The following is a 12,289-nucleotide window of genomic DNA, read 5'->3' as shown; positions in this document are numbered from 1 at the left end:
AAAGATTAGTTTAAATCTTATTAGATTAATTTAGCTGTGATCAGGGAGTATAATATGTCACTGAGCCTTAATTTCTGCATCTGAAAATCAAGAAGCATTTCTCTTTTCTTGCAGTTTATGGGAAGAATAGAAATCATTTGCAGTTAATAATCCATACATAACTCATGGCAACTTGACTATTTTGTACATTTTTATACCTTTGTTAAGCATAAATGACTATTGTTTTCCATAAATGATTTAATGTTTTCTGATCATTCTGGTGGTTATTTGAGAAGAACATCTGATTTTAGACTCTGCCCTTTATGAATGAAGGATTGGGAGGAGGAAGCTGGGATTCTGTACTCCATTTCTCCTTGAGCACCCAAGCTGGATTTTCAAGGTAGGGCATGGAATGGAACCTGCTGTTAGGGAAGATGTTTGTGCCATCTCACCTCAAATTGCTCCTAGACTGTCTGGCCATCTTTCAGACTTTTCAATTAGAGTGACTATTATGGAGGAATAGTACTTTTTGATAGTGGTTTGTGCCTAGGCCCAGCACCTAACATATAAACCTTTTAGCAGAGTTCATCTAGAGTTCTCAGGCCCTGACTATTATTGAATGAGAAAACTTACAGGCTTTTTAATTCAGAGGAACATCAGGGTCCCTAGAAATGCTGCTCAATTCCCTCCCTGTTCTCAGCCAACAAGACGCAGGGGACTGGAGACACAAATGCAAGTCACTTCCCACTCCCAAAGAGAAGGGCTAGGAGAGGGAGAGGGAGTAGGCTGGCTGTTTCAATTTGTTGCTTTATTAAGAAATTAAAATGACAGGTGACACTTCTCTTTCATGAACAGGCATCCAGGAAAAATTGCTTGCTTTGGGTTTCTTTTTAAAAATAAGAGTGTACTGAGGTACAGAGTGTTGGAAAATATAGAATGGGTAAGAAATTTGATAAAAAGCTAGAAATAAAAGTAGTTGCATTTTTTAGTGCATCCCCCAAAATATAATCCTCCACGATGGCAATGATTTTAGAGTCAGTTTTAAAGAAGCAGCTTCACTCAGAAAATAACATTTTTGAGTCCAAGAAAAGGAGGAATTTTCAGAGTGGGTCCTTCGTAGGGAGGACTGCAAGTGGTACTGCTTAGGGTCCGTGTGGGAAGTCAATTCTGAACCAGAAGTATTGGGGAAGCGGAAGGATATGAGAACACAAAAATAAAAATAGTACAAAAAAATCATACTTTGCTCACTTGATAATTTCATTTACAATATGACTTTCTTGGCTTAATGTTCCTCTCTTCTTTCAAAATTCAGTCCATTTTTCCTGGAATTGGGGAGACGAAGTGGACAGAATCTAGGTGTGTGCTCCAATCCTTTCCTGTTGGATAGCGTAATTCCTTTTCTAGAATTGACCTGTGCTAGAGTATTGGAAACAGGAGGAATCAGAGGTGGTAGCTAATTGTTTCTCACATTCTTGGTGATCACCATGGCCTAAAGATAAATTTCTGACTTACCTTCTTTGTAGCAAATATCGCCTAACATGACGTTATGATAGCTGGCATCCAGACCTTTCTACCATCTGAAACTCATTGCTGTGCAATAAACAGTGCTAGCATTTCCCTAATAGTCAAACGAGTACCGTCTCTGCTCTGGCAATCCCCTTTGAGCACATTTGTTTCCACATTCCCTTCAACAGTATCCGTGTAGCACCAGACAGTGTCTAAAATTAAGAACTATGAACGACCTCTGTTCCCTCTCTTTGCTGATGCTTCACCCAATAGTCAGAAGTTTCAGTGTAGTTTCTGCTTGCCTCATCTGTGGAGGTCTGAAGACAAGTGTCCCACAGGAAGCAACATGCAGTTGCAAGATGAAGTCAGTTACCCGTCTCTGCTGTACACTCCATTTAGACTTTCTGTACTGTATAGCAGCCCTTACTAGAACATGTGGAAAGTTATTTTCCTTCCCCTTTCTTCATGAGTTGTGAATAAGCGGAGGAGAGGAATTGCTTTACTTTTGCTTTTAGATGGTCGTATGCAGATACATGTACACATACTCACACAGCACTGAATACGTGACCTGGTGTAGTGTCTAACCCAAACAATTCATCAAAAGAGTAAATGTAGCAGTTTCAAGTGTTTTAATTAATGAATGTATAATAGCTAAGAGGTAAAATTTTTCATGGGAATTATATTTCTTAAAAAAAACCTCTCGATTCAGTTTTAGTCACAAGAGTTTAAATTTATATTTAATTAGACATTTTCAAAGAGACTGTCATAAGTAGAGGTCATTAGCCATGGAATAAGTTCTGTTAATAAATTTCTGATAATTGTTTTCCCAAAACCTTTGATTTAACTGAATATTTAAATATATAAAATAAATGTTGTAATGGTTTATGCAACTAAAACTTAAATATATACATCAAAAACATTTTGTACATATGTTCATCTATATGTGCACATGTGTGTATGTGCATGCACATCTGTACACATGCCTCTGAAGCCAGAGGTTGACACTGGATGTCTTCTTCAATTGCTTTCCTCCTTAGTTTTTGATCAAGGTCTCCCTCTCACTGAACCTGGAGCTAGCTCCCTGTTTAACCTCCTAGACTGACTGGGTAGTAAGTCCCAGCAATCATCGAGTCTCCCCTCCCCACCCCCAGCAGTGGGATTACAGTGCATGTAGCCACTCTCAGCTTCTTAGATGGGAGCTAGAGATCTGAACACAGGTCTTCAGGCTTGCACAGCAAGTACTTTACTGATGGAGTTATCTCCTCATCCCCTAAAGTTGTTTTAATAGTAACATTTCAGACCAAAATGGTGTATTTTCTTACATATAATTTCTAAAAACAAGGAAGTTAGATGGCTGTGATTTAATTTATGTGTATTTTTACCATTAATGAATTCAAATGCTTGTCTGCTTGTATTAAGAAAGGAAATGATGAGATCTAGCATATACAATATGCTGGTTCATTAATATATACTTAATTTTGATGATTCTCATGTGTCTGAAATGAATTTTCAAATAAGAGATGTGCTTACTGGATTAGAGGGACAGTAATAAATTAAAGTATAAGGCATGACTACATCAGGAAGGAGACTGAGGAAATTAGGAGACTCAAATAAGCTTAAGTTCAAGTTCAGATCTCCTTACTAGTTCTGAGTTTGGTAAGTTGTTTGTCATTCCTGGTCCAAGTTGATAATGTTACCTGGTTTGAGTTGCTAATAGGTTTAGATAGATGATGTGGGGATAGTACCGAGCCTAGTTTCTAGCATACAACAGGAGGCAGATGAAGCATCGTTCCTTTCTAGGCTGTTGCTCTGAAAGGCAGTGTGTTGCTGGGAGTTTGAGTCGGCCTGGGTTTAGTAAGACATTTCACTGGCATTGAAGTTTCCGACAAGTTAAAGGAGGGCCTTTTTTATTATTATTAAAAAGACTAGTTACTTTTCTAGAAAATGTATATGTAATTGTTTTTTATATAAAATAGATTTGAATTAGTTCTGGGGACTGAAGAGATGGCTCAGCAGTTAAGAGCACTGGCTGCTCTTGGGAACCTGGATTCAATTCCCAGCACCCATATGGCAGCTAACAACTGTCCATAACTCCAATTCTAGGGAATCCAATGCCCTCTTCTGACTGCCATGATCATAGCATGACACAGGTGCACCTCCTTATATGCAAGCAATGTACCCACACACATAAAATAAAATACAATAAAATATTTTTAAAAGCTTTGACTATTCATTATTTTTCCAACTTCCAAATACCAACAGCAGGATGGGCTCACAAACAGTGAGGCAAATTGGAGGTGTCCTCAGAGAGTGACTTAGTTCTGTGCTGCATCATCTATGTTAACTGTTTACTTTCTGTTTGAAATTCTTATGCTCTTTCTATAAATGTAGAAATACAAAAAGCCTGATGGCATTTGGTGTTTAAAGCTTTAAGGAGACCAATAAAAAGAAAAAGAGACAGATCAGGGTGCCTACTGTGTTCTTCTAATGCCTACTGAGTGCTCTTGGAACAAAACGATGTATAAATTGGGTTTTTAAAGAATTCCTTTTTGGAACCTTCAGAAGAAGGAAAGAAAATGAAGAAAATCCCTGTGAGTCTTTGATTAATTATGAAATAAATAAAGTTGAATGTAGATGTCGGCAATTGAATTTGTTTCCCAAGCTCAATCAATCTCTGTTGATTCTTTGAGCAAACTGGTCAGGCGGCTTACATGACAGTTATTCAAGCAAATGGAAAATTTCCAAGCTCCCGCTGGGTAGAAAACAGAGGCCTCTTTTAGAGCAGCGAAGAACTCAGCAGTTTAGGTTTCATTGAACTGGTTTAGTGGTTTCAACTTATATAACTTCCACATGGTACCTTAAAGGGGAGCAGAAACCAAGCCTCTTATTGTCCCACCTGAGAGCAGCTGACATTTCAGGAGTCTTGTGGAGTTGCCCAGGACCTTGGAGAACTTTTGTTCCCCTGAAAAATTGAATTGCTTTCCAAGGACCAACAAAACTGTGAAAATCAGATTTCTGAAAACTAATTTTAATAGATGTAAGAGCAGGAAATCCAGTTTAATCTTCTGCTTAATGTGCACGAGCATTTATGTGGCTTCACTTTCACATCAGAACTGGATCTAGGCAAAGCACAAAACAAGCAGGCAACAGAACTGCATTCTCTCGGGAACCACAGATGGCTCAAGAATCTTGTTTTTCTTCCGATACAGTCTTGAAGCAAATGAGACAGTTAGGTTGAGCATTATAAACTACAGAACGCTAGGGGTTGGAACTGGTACAGAGAGCTAGGGACTGTGGTTGGTACAGAGAGAGCTAGGGACTGTGGTTGGTACAGAGAGAGCTAGGGACTGTGGTTGGTACAGAGAGAGCTAGGGACTGTGGTTGGTACAGAGAGAGCTAGGGACTGTGGTTGGTATAGAGAGAGCTAGGGACTGTGGTTGGTACAGACTGAAGATGTAATTTTGAAACTAAATACAAACAGTAGAAAACTTATCTCTGACTTGGTTATGAGAAAATGCTGAGGATCTATCAGTATCCTACTAAGTTATTGATATGTGCTTTTTAGTTTTCTTAACACTCTTGTGGGTAGGAGTTATTTTAAAGGTCACATGACTAAGAAAGCGTGAATCTGAAATCCAAATCTGGGTATGTCTATTTTGAATACACCATACTACATTTGAGGTGTTGATAATTCATCTTTCAGTTGCATGAATTTACAAATAATATAAGTAGGTTGAAGCATCTTCAAAATATTGATAGATTGTTTTCCAAAACAAATTACTGTAAGAGCCTTAACATGTCTAAGCATTTTGATTAGTCCTTTGAGCAAATTTCTACATAACCGGATATCCATTTTGAAGTGAAGAAATATGTTCTAAAAGAGAAAAATTATAAACTACTTGGAGATTTTCCAGTGCTTTTATCTGATGATTTAGAATTTGTATAGCTTATTATTTGGATTACCTTAAGGTTGATCACAAACTCCTACTTTTAAAGCATTCATTTAAAATATTGACTATGTCTTCATTAGGTAGAATTTCCTGGATTCATAATGAGAAGAGAAATTTCAGAAAATCAATGTAGAAAACATTCATATACCCAGGACAATTTATTAAATTTCTTTCATAGTTTATAACATGCGACTGACACAGAACTTTAACATTGAGGGGAAAGTTTTATTTTTAGAACTCTGAATAAAGAGCTTTCCAGAACATTTCCTATTACTCTGCCTTGAGTTATTATTTCCTGAGTAAAAGTTTGCTTTTCTTGGCATATAGGTGCAGCATCGTAAACATCAATGACAATTATTGGTTAACTGACACTGATGAAACTTTTCATGAAACATAAACTTGATAACAAGTAGTGTTAGCTTTGAAAACAGAAATTTAATTTCTCAGTTTGTTATAATGACATATATAGTTACTTAATTTTAATTTTTAATGTGAGTGTATGTATGGTATATGCATGTGTGTGTGTGTGTGTGTGTGTACATGGAAGCCAGAGAAGGACGGTGGGTGTCCTCCTTCTCTCTTTACCTCATTCCCTTGAGACAGGGTCTCTTGCTAAACCTGGAACTCTTTGCTTTCAGTTAGGCTGACTGGTCAGCAAGGCCTAGACATCCCCTTCTCTTTGCCTCCCCAGACCCAGCATTGGGATTGCAGGGGTGCCACACTGACTTTTTATGTGGATAATGGGGATCTGACTTCAGGTCTTCATGCTTATGCAGCAAGAGCGCTTACCCACTGAGGCATCTTCCTAGCCCCTTAATGACATAGTTTTAAGATCTCTATGACTATAGTGAAGTAATCAATCAGTCTGTGCTCTTGGCCCACCTGCATTCTAATTTCAGCCATATGGCCATCTTCATCTGGTTGTGTGGTAGTTTGTCAGTGCTCATCATCTACTCAGTCTGACATTTTTCTTCCTTGACTCTTACTCTTCATTGTAGAATCTGAAAGTAGTACCAAATGACCATATATCTGCCACTACTGTTTGGAAGCCTAATCTAAGTCCTCTAGTTGCCCAGAGGTAATGGTAATTTCCCAAAAGAAGCCATCCTTAACCTAAAATTAGAGATATAGCCCAAGCCCCTAAGGCCCTCTTATTTATTTTCTTCTAGCATGCTTTACTGAAATTATTAACACCAGTTTCGCCTTCCAAAATACTTCCCTGACATCTCTCTCCTCATTTTGTTCAATAATATAACCAGAAGTTCATGAAACATTGGTGAGGTACCTACTCTATACGATACAGCCTTTTAGTACTCTGCGTGTGGAGATGGCTCAGCCTCCACAACGCTCATATTAATATAGGGAACAGATACAAGAGGGTGTGAACTGTTGTTGGAGAGATACAGACAACTTCTGATCAAAGAAGAGGTAGTCTTGGAAAATGAGACTCGATGAGAAAATAAGAATCTAAGAAAATGGAAGGAGAATAAAGACTTGGAAATAGATACTGTGTTGCAAGGACCATGTGCAGCCGAATAATGTGGAGCGCTGAAGTGAAGAACATGGGAGAGGCTGTAGGCCGTAGGGTAAGAGCCAGACCCCAAATGAAGCTGGGCCAGTATGTTAGTTTCTTTTCCTGTTTCTATAATAAAATGCCCAACAAAAGCAACCCAAGGGATAGTTTCTGGTTATAGTCCATTTTATCAGGAACATCACAGGGGTTGGAGTTTGAGGGAACAGGTCTTGTTGCATCCATAAGCAAGAATCAGAGAGCCTCTGATGCTTGTGCTCAGTTCCTCCTCTCCTTTATTCAGTCTAGGCCTAAGGTTCGACCACATTAAAGATGGGTCCTCCTGCCTCTCTTAATCCAATTAAGAGAATTCCTCTTAGTTGTTCCCTGAGAGGATACACAGAGGTCAACCTAATCTAAGCAAATCCCTTATCAAGACTCCCTTGGCAGGTGATTTCAGATCCTACATAGTTGAGTATTGAAATTAGCCATTACAACTGAGGAACTAGTCTTGATTTTGTCCACGGCAGGTTCTCCTGGAGAGTCTCATAACAAGACACATTAGAGAGGCTCCTCAGTGGAGTCAGAGAGACCAGTTATGAAGGGACTCTTCATTGCTGGCACTGGATATGATAAAGACTTAGAATAGGTTCGTGTTAGTAGAGCTGGAATAGGAGACAGGTCAGAAGTATACTGAATAAACTAGGTATGGCAAGAGAATTCTTAATGCTTACACTGAACAGCACAAAGAAATCTAGATTTTATGAGGCTCCGAACATAATATAATAGAAGAAATAAAGTGAAACTGTCAATCCTAAATTAGGCACAAGAGTCAACATTTACCTGAAATGAGCAAAGGAATCACCAAGTTATGGATTTGTGAGAAGACAGCAAAAACCACAAACCTCCCAAAAGCTGAGAAAAGCAATCCATTTTACTAGACACAAACTAAATATCTTGTCACCTCACCCTCTCTTTTGTCACATCTCAGCACATGAGTGGCTGTTCCAATATGTCTTCCACATGAAGGAATGTGGCAGAGATGAGATGAAACCTGGGTTTGGAGAGAATCAGTAGAGGGAAGGATATAGTTCAGAATCTTTTGTTCTTGATGATAAACAGAGAAATCACGTTTGGTGGATGTTCAGTGCAGCCGTGGCCTTGTTCTAATGTACGTGAAATATTTTCATTAAGAATATGCAGAATTATGAACGATGACATGGATTTTGGACATAAAAATCAAATGACTGTGATTGTTAGTAAGAGTGAAGGAAACTTATTCAATGATGAAACCTTTGTATCTTTTCTTCACATAGGAATATGTAGTGTTCTCCATGAAGTATTTATTCTTTTTTTAACCTTGCAAAGTAAACCACCCCCACCAGTGTTCAGACACAGCAGGCTCATCTAAAAGCCAAAAACATATTGAATTTTGTAATGAGTCCTTACAGTTAAATGCCTCTGAAATTTAATTATATTTTTATCTACTTTGAAGTATAGATGAGGTAAAAACAAAGATAACAAAACTAAGACTAGACAGGGTTTACTAAGTTTCTTTGGAGAATAGCAAATATTAGCATTATGGGTTTAATTCCTGCAGGTTTGTTCACATATTTGAGACCACTTGTCTTTCCAGGAAGAAATGTGACAAGTTTTTTTTTAAATAAGCCAATTATGAAATCTTTGAATCTTGTTTGAGAGACAGATAGTGCAGAAATGGAGCCATCAAGAGTGCTAAGACTGGCTTCTCTGTGGTTGGTAGGGCAAGTTCAGACCGTTTAAAAAAGCAGACTGTGGGTCCCAGTTAAATACATTCTACCCTCAGGGTGACTGACCTGTTCCACTAAGGGAAGCATTGCTTGTTTAATAAGCATTTGTGATCTTGTTAACACTGGTGATGGCCACCTGTGAGTGTGAACAGGGCTCCGGGCTGGGCTGCTCAGTGACAGATGAGTCATTTCCACAGAGTGCACATAAATTCTGTTCTTTGCATCCTGCCTAGTGCTTTCCTTGGCAGACCATTGCCATTTTTAGAGCTACTTCCAGTATCCTCATTTACTCATTAAATCCTGGCAACTTGCCTCCACTCAGGCAGAAAGCTTGCTACCATGCCTCTTGCAGTATCCTCTTCACACAAAATGTAGGTGACTGCCGCGTCACCTCCATTGGCTTTTTATCACTAAACTTCCATTATCCTAGTATTGCTTTATTTATGAGTAAACTTGCCCTTTAGAGCCACCTACATATTCCAAGGCATCTCTAAATAAGCCATTTCCTGACAGCTAAGGAGCAATCAGCTCCACTATCCTCCTACATAGCAATGATTAAGCTTTTCTGCAGTCAATAGCTTGTACCACTGTATCCTCTTATGACTTGAGGATGGTGTTAAAGAATCTCGACCAGATGTTACTTCATTTGGGAGAGTAGAACAATGTGTATGTGCTCTTTAATAACGATCTGGAATCTGGATGGTGTAACTATGTTAGATATGACTTTTGCTACAAAGGAGGTAGCGGACAAACCCATGGAGCCTACATCATTTGGAAACACAAAGAGTGATGGTGTCTGGGTCAGTTACTTTGTTACATACCTGTGCAGCTGAGTCAGTCTGAGAGGACTTGCTGGAAGGAGCATTGTCAAGGAGCCTCAGTGACCTGACCTAGGGTTTTCTCATACACATGCCAGTGCATTTTGTTTGAAAATGTCCAAATATTTTTTAAAATATTTTATTATTTTTATTTTATTTTATGTGTATGAGTGTATTGCCTGCATATGTGTATAAGTGTACCTGTGTCATGCAACCCCTGCAGAGGTCAGAAGAGGGCATCAGTTCCCCTGGAAGTGGAGTTTTGGATGGTTGTTAGCCACCATATGGGTGCTGGGAATCAAACCCTGGTCCTCTGCAAGAATAGCCAGTGCTCTTAACCACTGAGCCATCAGGAACATCTCTCCAGTCCCATGTCTAAATATTTTTAATTGCAAACTCCTTGAGACCACTCCTTTGCCCTTGATCTGTCAAAGCACATACAAAAGAGCAATTTTAGCACATCAGCACATCAGCGATGAGTTAAGTGTGGACTCTTCCTTTGTTAAGTTATACCACTAGGAGGAAGGACAGAAAACTGCCAATGAATTAACTGGGGGTCTTTTGTCATCTATACAGATTGTGACCCCTGAAGTATGAGATTTTGCTAAAGTCTCCATATTTTATATTTGAAATAAATTTTAAGTATTCATTGCTGGTGGAGAGTAGAAAGACTATAAACCCAGGATGAGATTAGGTTCTACTGTGAACTTGAAACCTGGTCATACAAAAGTCACCTCAGTCTGCATCAGTTTCCTCACATGTAGAACTGAGATGCCACTCTATGAATATTGTTATAATCCCTGAGTGTAATGAATTACCTTGTGAATTCATGAATTAACCTCATGAATTTTCTGTATTTCTAAAGTCAGTTGTCAGAGGAGGGATAAGGGTAGAGGTTTGGCATCCATGTTAGTGTTGCCAGCTTAGCTGTCAACAGATAGATGTGTATTTTGAAAATGTAGCAGTTTGGGGGGTGGGGTGGGGGAGTAGGCAGCATGAAGTCTCTGTTACCTAATTTTCTTTGATTCTGAGATTCATCAAAAAGATTCATGAGATGGTTATGACCTTAGCTGATATAGGAATGCCTATCCCTTATAAGTTTCTAATGACAAACTAATGCTTGATTTCACCAAAAAGAACAATAAACCAATGGTACCAATAAAAATAAATCTGGAATTTCTGGAAATGAACTATATGAAAATAAGCCATAAGAGTTTGACCAGTATAATCTGAATCAATAACATTTGGGCAGGCAGAAATTTTATAGTCAATTTGAATTACCTAAGTTAAACCAAAATATTTTTAAATGGGTTCCCAAAATGTCATGGGGACTTTTAATTTCCCTATTATATCTAAAGTGACAAGTAAATTCTGTATTATAATATGACTAAGGAGGGAGCTAGCTTGACTCTTATAGCCTCAGGGTGAGCCAAACTTAAGAGTAGCTCCTCTTCTCCTATAGCACAAAAGACTGAAACTTCAATGGGAGGTTCCCACACAAATATGTCGCTAGTGGCAAAACAGAGATTTCTTAAGCTGATTTTACAATAAAGTCTTTATTTTATAAAATGAGTAATAACTTATTCTGGAAATACTTTATCCTTTAGCTGTTCTCAAGGGCATAATGCCTTCATTATAGAGTTGTTTTATTATCCTACTCTTGGTCACTGAGTCAGGGCACGGTTCTGTCTCAGGGGTATTTGGAGGACATTTTGAGATGAACAGTCTTGGGTCTGGAGTCAGAGGGCCAAATCCCAACTCCAGAGGCAACTTCTCAGTGAGTTTAAACAGCACATGACAACTTAATAACAAAAAAGGCATTTGCTTCTCATAAAATTGAATTTATTGGGTTTTACATTGGGAATTGATGTGACAAAAGTCAGAAAACTTGATTTTCAAGGGTCACTTTTTAATACCTCTGCATTTTATAAGATCATGAATGCTTGGCAGTTAGCACTGATAATCCTGGAGAATAAGGCCAGCAAAAGTATCTGCTTTTACCATTACATAACTTGAGTTTACCCCTGGCTATATTTGTGGTGACTAGGTGCCTGAATCTGAAACCCTTAAAGTATCCTTTCTCTTATTTTGATATTTCCCATTAAAGACCATATTTCTAATTCTCCAATTTAACTACAGGCAAGTCTTGAATGTAGAAAAATCAACATTTTCTTTTCAGCTCTAATTCAAACAGATATAAGCTAGGGGTTTCTTGTTACCTCCATGTCCAAATTTCCCTTGTTCTGTTTTCTAGAGCATCTTTGTAGTCCTTTCTCATGAGCAGCCATGGAGAAAGATGCCTCATCAAATTTAACCATTTTTCTCACTGACAAGACCTGAATTTTCGTATATTCCTTCTTCATGGTGACTATAAAGAAGGTAGAGCCTATTCACAGTAGTTACTCTTACCAATGTGACTTTTTAATATTCTATGACCTTAATGAATTTTTTATTTAACTGAATTTTACTTTTTTGGCTGATTAAATTGTTCCTATCTGTGCAGGACCCACCATTCATAAAACTTCTGGAGTGATTATTGGCCTTACATGTATTACAGAAGTCCATCAACTTGTAGTGATAATAAATTGAGGACAGTCTTGATTCCCTTGTGAGTTAAATTGCTACTAATGTTCCCTTTGGCCATTTTTATAAATGTATAATTTTTAAACAAGTATAATAGTGCACAGGTTGAATTCATCTTTTAAAGAGAGCTATTAGCCTGACTGTGTGCATTAAAAAAAAATACATTATAATAGA

At 38.1% G+C, this 12,289-nt stretch overlaps 1 protein-coding gene across 3 annotated transcripts in view; it reads left to right on the top strand.

The window, feature by feature from the left end:
• The window catches only part of Pde4b (phosphodiesterase 4B), a 661,174-nt gene that overhangs the window by 281,135 nt on the left and 367,750 nt on the right, over positions 1 to 12,289 (top strand). The gene's annotated exons all lie outside the window — the stretch shown is intronic.

This window comes from Nannospalax galili, unplaced genomic scaffold, assembly GCF_000622305.1.
Source record: "Nannospalax galili isolate Female #2095 unplaced genomic scaffold, S.galili_v1.0 scaffold553, whole genome shotgun sequence".
Classification (NCBI taxonomy): Eukaryota; Metazoa; Chordata; class Mammalia; order Rodentia; family Spalacidae; genus Nannospalax; species Nannospalax galili.
Note: the sequence above shows the minus strand (reverse complement) of the source record. Positions and strands in the feature narration are given on the sequence as shown.